Genomic DNA, 10,865 nt, shown 5'->3' with positions numbered 1-10,865 from the left:
CATTCTATATAAGGGACTTGAGAAACTGTGGATTTTGGCATCCACAGGGGTCCTGTAAACAATCCCTTGTGGATACTGAGGGACAACTGTATTACTAAAGGAGTAAGGATGAGCTCCTCTAAGGTTGAAATGATGATACTGAAGGATGACTCAAGGCACTAAAGACGTAATCCTTTCTCACCTCATCTACCTCAGCCCTTCTGTTCATGGGCTGTTTCCTTGCTTCCTCTTTTGTCATCCTGAGTTTGTTAGTGAAGATGAACGGAAGAGGTGGAGCAAAAAAGATATTGCCCAATCATGTGTTTCTCAAGCCCGAAATGTAGAAACATTTTGTAATGTAAGGTTGTGATGGGGTCCCATTTTTAAAGTCTGATTGTGAGTACCAAAGACTTCATTTAATTTTAATTCATTACTGGTTGGTTTGTTCCCAGTGAATTGAAGGTTCTTGCCTCGTTGCAAAAGAATCTGGAGACGAAGCAGGGACGTTAAGAAAGTAAAGTGAGAATTTATTTAAGTAAGAACATGCTCTCAGTGGGAGAACAGGCAGACAGGTGAGGAGCTGCGGCCCTGGGTTTCCTTGGCAAGCCGGTTATGAGGAGCATACAAATGAAGGGGCAGAATATTCACTGGGGAAGGAGGAGTTTGGGGGTCATATTCTGATTTTCATCCCAGCTCCATCTTCCCAAGGAGAGGAGGGACTTTTGTCCTTATTTAGCTTAGATCAGAAGTGTCATGGTGTCAGTGCATGATGGGTACTTCTTATCTGGAAGGCTAATCTTATTGTAATGACAGCACAATGAGCAACAGGTTACATTTGGATGTAGGAGATTCCCGTCTTTCCCCACCTTTGTCTGCTTTCAGGACACTTATCACCCAAAACCTGTGGTTTTCTGTCAGTCTGGAGGTTCCTGCTTTTCTTTGTCTGCCCAGGGACCCCCACTGTTTACAAGATGCGAGATTACTACCACCTGGCCCCTTCCACCGTTTCTCTGCTCATATCTAGCTACCTGCCTGCTGTAACAGGTTCAGAATGCCCATGCCCACTGCAGGATATTTTAGGGTAATGGGACTCTTACCATGGGAAATTAAACAAAGTGATAGTTCTGATGGTTAAGGTGAAGCATACCTTTTTTTCTTCTATTTTATATTTTCCAACTTCTCTAAGAGTCAAGGGATACCTTATTTAAATTTAGTGGGATCCCCAGAGATAAATGAAATTTAAGCTTCAGTTTTTATAAAAGGCAAGAAATGTTTCCAGTCGGTGCATCTGAGCAAATGCTAACATTAACTCAGAACCTATGTTGCAGACACATAAAATGTAATTGGTACTCTTTTATCTATTTGTTGTAGAAATTCTTTTGGTAAATTTTAGATTTCCAGCAAAGTTTGAACTTCCATTTTGGCACATTTGGCACATTTCAGTTTTTTGTTTTTTTCTTGGTGGTTACTGGATATATTTCGAGGGAGTCCTCTACAATCTGCTCATACTTACAAGTTTCTTCCTTCAGAGAGTTGCAAATCAGTCTTAGGGTTAGAGGCCTCTCCCATGGCAACAGTAGCTTTTCTGGGACTAAGGACCCTCAACTGAAATCAGGTTTGAATATCCCCTCCCCTTATCTGTGTCACTAGGGTACATGGGTGTTTTTCCCTATATCCTGGAGTATAAGGTTATTTTTGCAATATAGGTAAAGGCATTTTTTAAAGTTGTAGCGTACCACCTGTTTTAGGAGTGTGGCCCTCAGCATGCTACATAGTGACTACTCTTCCTCCACATGGGAAACCCACTGACTGGCTTGCACATTGCACAGGGTATCAGTCTCTTCCCTAAGCACTCTACAGGATGGGGGTGAGTGCCAGATTGAGACACACAATCATGGTCACAGGGTAAGAGTCATTGCTTTGAGCCTAGTGTCAATTATGGCTTATGTTAGAATCAAGACACATGATTCAATCTGAGATGCACAGATAGTTCCCAGCCAAGACACATGAACTACAGCCATTTGAAGGAGGCCTCCAATTTCATGTTACTAAATGCCAGTTATCAACGCTTTCAACTTAGATCAGTCAAATCTATAGGAGAAGCTTTGAGGGCTCAGTAAATGCAACACAAAGCAACACAGCTCAAAGCACAAACTAGCCAGCAGGCAACCCCTAGAAGTTCACGCTTGCCAGCAGGCAACAAAACCAGTAAACAAGCAAAAGCATTAAAAGAAAGACCTTCCCATGCTGGTCATTGTCTGGCCATCCCCCTCACAGTGCTAATCATTTTATTCACCCCACAGCAGTGGAATGGACCCTCCCCCTAAACTCTCGGTTAGGCTCTTAAGACATATTATGCCACATTCAATTAGGAGGGATGTTTGTTTATTTGTTTCACAGTCAGTACCATATCTATTCCAATGACACTAATGCAGCTGGACGTGCTTACAGTGACACTGCACAAGATTTCCTACCTTCTAGTCTCTGTCCAAATAGAATGTCTACCCGCCTGTTCCTTCCCTCTTTCTGGGGGAAAATCCCCTATGGTCCATTTACGCAATTAAACCTCTTACTGCGCCTATTTTTAAAAACTGGGGGGCACTTGAGTTTCCCTCTGAAGAAATGAAAGTCAAAGTATCGGGTTTCCCACCCCCTCCCTCAGCTCCACAAGCCAAATAAATACCTGCAGCGAGGGCACTTCTCTTGCCTCTGAAATCTTGAAATGAACATCAAAAGAAATGGCATCAAGTGTTCCTGTTTAGTGATGGCCCAGAGTACGCTCCAGAAATCTGTCAGACGGATCATCACTGTGTCTGGACCCTCTCAAGGTGTCATGAGGAGAACGCGAAGGCTTATTGTTGTGGTAGATATCGCGGCTGGGAGCCCGTTCTGCGCCGAGTCCCGCCTACAATTTGTCCAGCAAGTCGGCCAGGGCTGGGAGGCCTTCCGTCAGGCCTTTGTGCTCGTCGGTCTCAAACCCCACCTGGCTGGGGCTGCCGGTTCTGTCAAAGGGATCTCTGAGCAGGATCTGCCATTGGTCAAACACGCACTGGGGGAAAGCCCGGCTGTCGGCCTTGGTGGTGAAGCCAAAGGATTTCGTTTTCAGGCACGTAGGCCTGCACCACAAACATGGGGCTTCCGGCCACCTGGAAGTCTTCAAAGACGTGTCCCTGCTTCCAGTTCAGGACAAGATAGATGCCACCGACCACGTGTTCTATACAGGCATTCCCACAGGAAGACGAGCTCCAGGAGCTGGGGCTGGGCGGTCAGCAGGCCCGGCAAACACAGCGCCGCCCGGCAGTGGGGATGATCCGGCCGCCCCGGCGCTTGGTGACGTCTGCGCGCAGCCGCATTATCGTGCACATCAGAGCGCATGTCACGCAGGTGGTTCTCCTCACACAGTGGCCGCCTGCTTGGTGGCTCCCTGGAAGCTGCGGCACGCTGTCCTTCATCTTGTTGAGGTACTGAACGCCCTTGGAGGTGTCGGTGCGGACTTGGGGGCAGGTGCTGTGGAGTTTCAAAGCACCTCTTCTTGTGGGCCTCAGCCACGTCCCACTCGTACTCCTCCGCCAGGTAGCGAGTTTGCTGCTTGAGCTCCTGGCAGGTGGAAACCTCATCCTGTTAAGTGTCCTTGGCCAGGCCGTCAGGGAAGGGCCACACCGTTATGTACAACCCATTGTGCTTGTTGGGGGACCTGGACAAGCAGAGCACGTTCAAGTCTTCGCTTAAGGTCTCACGGCACAAGACAACTGGGTCGTATTTCTTGATGGGAATCAGACACAGCCCTCCTCCGCGTCCTTCAGGTGGATCTCCAGGTGCTGCTCATCGGCCCCTGCAAAGATGTGCTCACCTGATTCCTCTATGATGCACTGCACTGTAGTGACGGCCTCTTGGCCCCCCGCTTCAGACCCTCTACCAGCTTGGGCAGGTCAGCAAAGTACCTTGGCCTCCAAGGTAATCCTGACAACTGGGGCTCACGCTGAACTTCATCACCTGCATGTTGTGGGCATATTCAGAAGTGGTGATGGTGCCCGTATTCACCGGGAACTGGTCGATGCCCAGTAAGCCCATGATGTTCCTCCAAGGCATGTCCTCGTTGTGCTCCACATAACGTCCCATCGTAAGGATTATTCTCTGGATCGGCTTCAGGTACAGGTTTTCCTTCCTCTGGGGCGTGAAACTGGGGGCACATATTGTGGTGATCATTTCGCATTGTATACAAATGTCGTACCCTTATGTCGTGACGCCCTAAACTAATATAATGTTATGTCAATTATACCTTGATAAAAAATTATTTTTTTACAAAAAAATTAAGAAGATATGAAAAGGTTTATTACTCACATAATGAAACTTTCTTTAGAAAGCAGGGACGTCTCCCAAGCAGGTCCAGAAATGTCAGCTTGAGTGAGAGACTAGTTTGGCTTTTATTGTGATTCAGGGATAGCGTTGGAGTGAGCGTTCCTGTCAGTAGGCTAGGGTTTGCATGGTTTGAATTTCTGGCTGTTGCCAAAGGAGGGAACACCTAGTCTTTCTCATCAGCTTAGTAAGTTGTGTTGCAGAAGGGGGAAGAAGTGGTTGAAAGCTGTCAGCAGTTAAATGTCAAAAATGAAGTCAGAGTGTTTCATTAAAATGCCACATGAGTTCTCTACTTCAGGGCTTTTGCAACTACTACTTTATCTTCCATGAGTTATATTTCTACTGATAAAAATATAGCAAGATGTTGATAATTGCTTCTGTTGTTCTATAATTGTGGCTTAAGCTGAGAATAAATTACCTTAAGTACTTCACACTTTGAATTCAGAGAGCCACCAGAAGTCGGAATTATTGAGAGGTGGAAGTTAGAGAATGCACATGTGTCAACCCTACTCATCCCCACCAATTACTATAGAATGCAGATTGCAAAATAAGAATGTGATTGGTGTCTGGGGAAGATTCTTGTTCATGGAAAGTGAGCCTTTCTCACTTTGAAGACTGAGGTCTATGAGTTTTGCTTCTAAAAATTGGTAAAGCCTTCAATAAGGGGAAACATTTTTCATTCTTTGTGCCTTTGCTTAGGAGGACTTACTGATATGGTCTTGTGCTAACAGAACAGAAGACAGAAGAATAGGAAGGAGAGCAAAAGCGGGAGAGAGAGAGTGAGCGAGAGAGGGTGTGAGAGAGTGTGTGTGTGTGTAGACTGTAAGACATAGAGGGAGCCAGGAACCTCTCTCCTAAGTGTATAGAGGAGCATTCTGCAGGTGTTCAGCAGACCTACAAGGACAGATACAATTGGAGGATATAGTCTTGTCATTACATCTGATAATTTGGGGAATAAAGGGATAAAAAAGGGACAAGGACATAGGCATTAGAGGAATGCAATACGAAGGTCATCAGCTGAAGGCCAGCTAAGAGATAAGGCCAAACTTACAAATGTAAAAATGCCTAGGGGAGCTGCGCACAAATGAACACCTTATTATCATGGTGTTTGGAGCTCACAGACAAGGAATAGAATAGTTATATCCAAGCAAGGAAAAGACTGCAGTCCTGCCTATGGAAGTAAGGAAATATTGGACATTTTACCTTATCCTTCTCATGACTTAACAAACAAGAGGAGCTAGTACCTAAAGAAGTAGGAGAAGGAGGTATATAAAGGACAGACCATAATTTTCTCTTAACTCCATTTTTCTGTAGCCTATAGTAGGTCTAGTCTGTGCTGGATGTGGGAAATGTAAGGGAGGAAAACTTACTGTTGAGTTTGAAACTGAGCATTAACTTGTAGCAAGTCAAAGTCTTTAATGAGAAGGTGAGATTGGTCTAAAAACCAAGAGAGACCAGAGAATGTTTTGAATCTTGTCTTTTAGTGAACTTTTAGCAGGAAATTTTACCATGGTACCACTTGAAGATAGTTATTAAAAAATAAAACTGAAAAATTTATGTCAGATACATTCACATAACTGGATCTTTCCAGGCTTAAGCTCTCATCTAAGGTGTTACATCCCTATAGAGACACCTATTACTATCAAATTTAAGTGTTTTTGTAGCCTCAATTGTGAGAAAATACAGTAGACAAATGGAATCTGAAGCTCACTGGCCTTCTCTGTCTTTCAAATGTGTGCACAAATGCTCAGACACATACAGAATTATCCAAATATACACTTATTGTAGGAGATATGATCACCTTCACCTATGGGGTGTTTATACAGCAAGAAAAGTAAGATTCTACAGACTGAACATTGAAAAACATCAATATTTGTTAAAGAATTACTCACAGAGAAATGAGAGGAAGCAGAGTTAAAAAGTTGTAAGTGGACCAGAATAACATGGGGTTAAACTCGAAGAAGGAAGGGAAGAGTGAAGGCAAAAAATTTCCCCTAGGGTAAATACTAAGATGTTCCACTGAGGGTAGTATTTTGGAGATCTAAGTGTCTTGGCAAAAAGTATTTCTACAACATGTAGAGAGAAGTAGTTTGAATAATGAATGAGAGTGGGGAAAAGTTGTTGAATACCAACCATGAAGCTGTATGGGAGCCCCTACATGTGGTAAAAAACAAACTTTCATAAACATCAACAAAATTAAAAAATAAAAAATATTTTACTTACCTATTTTAAAAAATTATCTCAGATGGGAAAATGTCACTAGAAAAAAATATGGATATCCATTGCATAAATTTCATAAAAGACAGTTCCTACCCTACCTGGTTTGCAATTTATGACATCATCTAATGATACCAACTCTGCAAACTATAGTGGAATGCTACCTGAGTCATATCATACTCTAGGTTTGGTAACTGGCTAGCTGTACAACCTTTGGAAGACATTTATCTTCTCTGTATCTCAGTTTATGAATTTAATCAATTTTGACTAAACCTCTAGGCTTTACATTTTTATTATACTCACATGTTCACAAATAATTCTTATTCCCACACAATGTAGAACTAGGTCACCTGTGTTTATAATCCTACTCTCCCACTTAAAAGCTATATAAATTTGAGTAATTAACTTCTGCTATTAGTGTCTCAGTTTCCTCAATAAGTAAAATTGGTATAATAATAGTAATCACTTTATAATGCTGTGATGAGGATAAGTGAAACATTATATGCAAAGACCTTCACAGAGTGCCTGGCACAAGGTAGTTGCTTAATAAATGTTACACATTATTACATTATAATTGCATATAATTACAAAACAGTATACAGTATATCTAAACATATATATGTGTGAGTTCTTATATGTATGTGTGCATACAGAGATAAGTATATCTCTAGTCCTCTTTAGTGTATGTGAATGTATATTTCTTTAAAAATATTTAACAACTTGGAACTTTGTAAAATCATTTTCCACAAAATCCGTATGTATAGATATGAAGCTCAAAAAGTAGAATTTCTAGCTCTCAAGGGTTCCCACAAGAGGGGAGAAAGATTCTTTTTATAACTGGAAAAAATTCAAGTACTTTTAGACAAATATGTACCAGAAACTATAATCCCCTTTCCTTTCCTACCATTGCACAGACAGCATTATGAACCGGAAAATTGTTTGAGCAGCCACAGATAAGGAATTACAAATCTGGAAGTTCAAGAGTCGCATAAAGCAGATGTAAGGTTAATTTGCATGGTTTAGTTGCCTCCCAGATTTTTTCAATACATTTCAATGACTTGAAACTCTGAAAACCTGATAGCAAATAAAAAGGTTTCTGTAGGCTGCCTGATTTCTTGCTGACTCAGCTGTCTGAAGGCAAAGCCAATTACTATGGCTTGCATTTCCTTGTGCAGAAACCAGAACATATTCATTGTTAAATAGAGCCATTAAATATTTAGGGAAGGGAGAAAAGTTTTGTGAATTGAGATGATAACAGTGAAAAACTACCTATGGATATTTTCCTCTTAAACGACAAGAAAACACTTTTCTAAGAGTAACTTGAAAATCTCAAGCATGAAATATGATTTGATTTAATATCAATTCAATGGTCTTTTTAAATGTTGATTTTTTTAGGTTGGCATATAAGAAAAAAAAAAAGCCTCTGATATAGAGCTAAATTTTATCCTCAAAGTAATAAAAGAACCAATATGGTCTCCTGAACAAAGAACTAGCTGAAGAATTGGGATTCTATTTTTGGCCTCACCAGTGACTTGCTCAGTGACCTTGGACATATCACTTAAATGGCTTTGTGCCTCAAGGTTCCCAGCTGTAATATAGAGATTATAATGCCAGCCCCTACTGCATGGGCCTGTAGAACTATTTCAGTTTAGTTTGTTTAAAACCCCAAAGGCTTTTGAAACTATCAGAAATAACTGTTAAATTCAAACAAGATTATATTTTATTAATTTCTTTTCACTGTTTGATTTAGTGTTCTTGTAGTCTTTCATAATCCTTCTCCTACTAAAATAAATCACTGGGATAAAATTAATAGGTGGAGATTTTCATTGGATATCAAGGAACGCTTCTAATAGAAAAGGAAAATTAAGAATACACTTCTGAGATCAACTGATATAATTTGTACTCCTTGGCATATTTAACTCATGATTCAAAAGAAAATTGGACTATGATCATGTAACTTAGAACTTTTCTCTAAATCTGTGATTGGCAATTTTCTTCTTATTCCAGACCTTCTCACAATTTCTCTCTGTGACTTCTTTCAATCAAGATTCTCTCATGTCTCTACAAGTGCACTGATAATCCATCTCCATCTCTCCAAATCTGGAAAACCCATTAAAGCCCCTCTTAAATGCTGTGTCCTTCTAGATTTCCTCCCTCTGCATAACAAAATTTGCCATCCAATAAGGAGTTCTGAGTAGTTGAAGGACTTAAGGAAAAGGGACGCTTCCTTTTTCATCTCTGTGCCCTTTTGTAATTTTTAAATTTTTGAACTATATACATTTATTATTCTTTCAAAATTAATTAAATATTATTTCATCAAAGTTGTTCTTCTCAAATTCCAAACTAGAACTCCCTACTCCAATAACAGAAATACCTTGGTTTGCTCTTCTTTCACACTTCTTAGAATTCTTCACCTTTGTATTATGTTACAAAATCTTAAAATTAAAGTACATTCAACAATTCTTACAAGTGAAATAGCCTCAAACCAATCATCCTTCCTCTTATCATATACCTCAGTCTGTTTATTGCCACTTATTTTTTTATGTATTTGTGCTTTTTTTGTTGATTTTGCTGCTTAAAATAATCTCCAAATGTACCTAGTGTTCGTAAGTGCAAAAGCCTAAGATGTGCCTTACAAAGAAAATACCTGTGTTAGATAAGCTGCATTCAGGAAAGAGTTATAGTGCTACTTGCCATGAGTTCAAAGCTAATGAATCAACAATATATATTAAATAATTAAATTCTTCACCTTTGCATTATGTTACAAAATCTTAAAATCAAAGTACATTCAACAATTCTTAATTACAAATGAAATAGCCTCAAACCAAAAAAGCCAAAAAAGCCTCTGTTTATGTGTTTAAACAGAAACACATAAAACAAGGCTATAAACTGATCAATTAATCAAATGTGATCAGAGATTTTCAAGAATCTAACCCTGTTTCAAACAGTGGTTCTCTATTCACTATTTCAGGGTTTGTGGTGTCTTTGTAGAATATAACTATCCACTGTTAAAGAATCAACTGTACCTATTTTATTTGTATCCACACACTGCCTTCAGCCATATTTTATTTTTTTTTTTATTTTTTTTTTTTGCTGTGTGCGGGCCTCTCACTGTTGTGGCCTCTCCCGTTGCGGAGCACAGGCTCCGGACACGCAGGCCTAGCGGCCATGGCTCACGAGCTTAGTTGCTCCGCGGCATGTGGGATCTTCCCGGACCAGGGCACGAACCCGTGTCTCCTGCGTCGGCAGGCGGACTCTCAACCACTGCGCCACCAGGGAAGCCCGCAGCCATATTTTATAAATCTCCCTTTCAATTCCACAGTAGCACACTTCTTGGGTATGTTTCTAACTTTCTGGTCATTTCAATTATAGACAAAAATTTGGCCAACTTTAAAGCTTCAGTTAAATATCCATTTTAATGCTCACCTCCTTATTTTCCCCCAAACTAACCAGATGGCTATCCCAAGAGTAGGAGTGAGGCTATAGCTCTTTTACTTTTACTTTTCTTGCTATTCTGGGGTCCCTTCTCCTATGCTGAAATGGAAAAGGACATGTGGTTACTCATTTGGGAGTTGCTGTAGTTCTCTCTTCTTTATCCCTGCTATTCTTCCTAAGACTAACGGACAATTGGTGTTCTCTCTGTGGCAGACCATTTCTCCCTTTTTAGAAGTAGCTCCTAAATCTGTTGACCTCTTTAGCCTTCAGCTTCTCTCTCTGAAAAATCCTTCCTTTTCCATGATTATTCTTGGACACATCTTAAAAGGGCAACAAAAAGCAAGGACCCCAGGTTTATTGTGTACACATGAGTCTAAAACTCTCCATATCTTTTTTTCCAAATACCATTACAGTATGTAATTTCACATAACCTAAACCTTCACCATTAGTAGGAGGTAGAGGATACATGAACTTACTATCTTAATTTGTGAAATAAACAATGTATTCTAATAGATCTACGAGTGAAGCTCCAGCCACCTGCAAGCTTATGAACATGAAGAATGAGGGAAGGGAGTTTTATTCATTTCCTAGGGCTGCTCTAGGAAATTACCACAAATTGGTTGGCTTAAAACAACATATTTATTCTTTCACAATTCACATGGCCTAAAGTCCAAAATCAAGTTATCAACAAGATTGCTTTCTACTGGAGTCTCTGAGGGAGAATATTTTCTATGCTTCTCTCCTAGCTTCTGGTGGTTGCCAGCCATTTTTGGCATTACTTGACTTGTAGATTCATCATCCCAGTCTCTGCCTCTGTCCTCACACAGTGTTCTACCCTGTTAGTCTGTGTCCAAATCTCCCTCTTCTTATAAGGATGC

At 40.6% G+C, this 10,865-nt stretch overlaps 1 pseudogene; it reads right to left on the bottom strand.

Annotated features, from left to right (window-relative positions):
• Nucleotides 1-2,884: 2,884 nt before the first annotated feature.
• On the bottom strand, nt 2,885-4,185 carry LOC131756890 (elongation factor 2-like; annotated as a pseudogene).
• Between the last annotated feature and the right edge of the window lie 6,680 nt (nt 4,186-10,865).

The sequence above is a fragment of the Kogia breviceps genome, chromosome 5 (genome assembly GCF_026419965.1).
Source record: "Kogia breviceps isolate mKogBre1 chromosome 5, mKogBre1 haplotype 1, whole genome shotgun sequence".
In the NCBI taxonomy this organism is placed as follows: Eukaryota; Metazoa; Chordata; class Mammalia; order Artiodactyla; family Physeteridae; genus Kogia; species Kogia breviceps.
The sequence above is the reverse complement of the archived record's forward strand: the minus strand, read 5'-3'. Positions and strand labels throughout refer to the sequence as shown.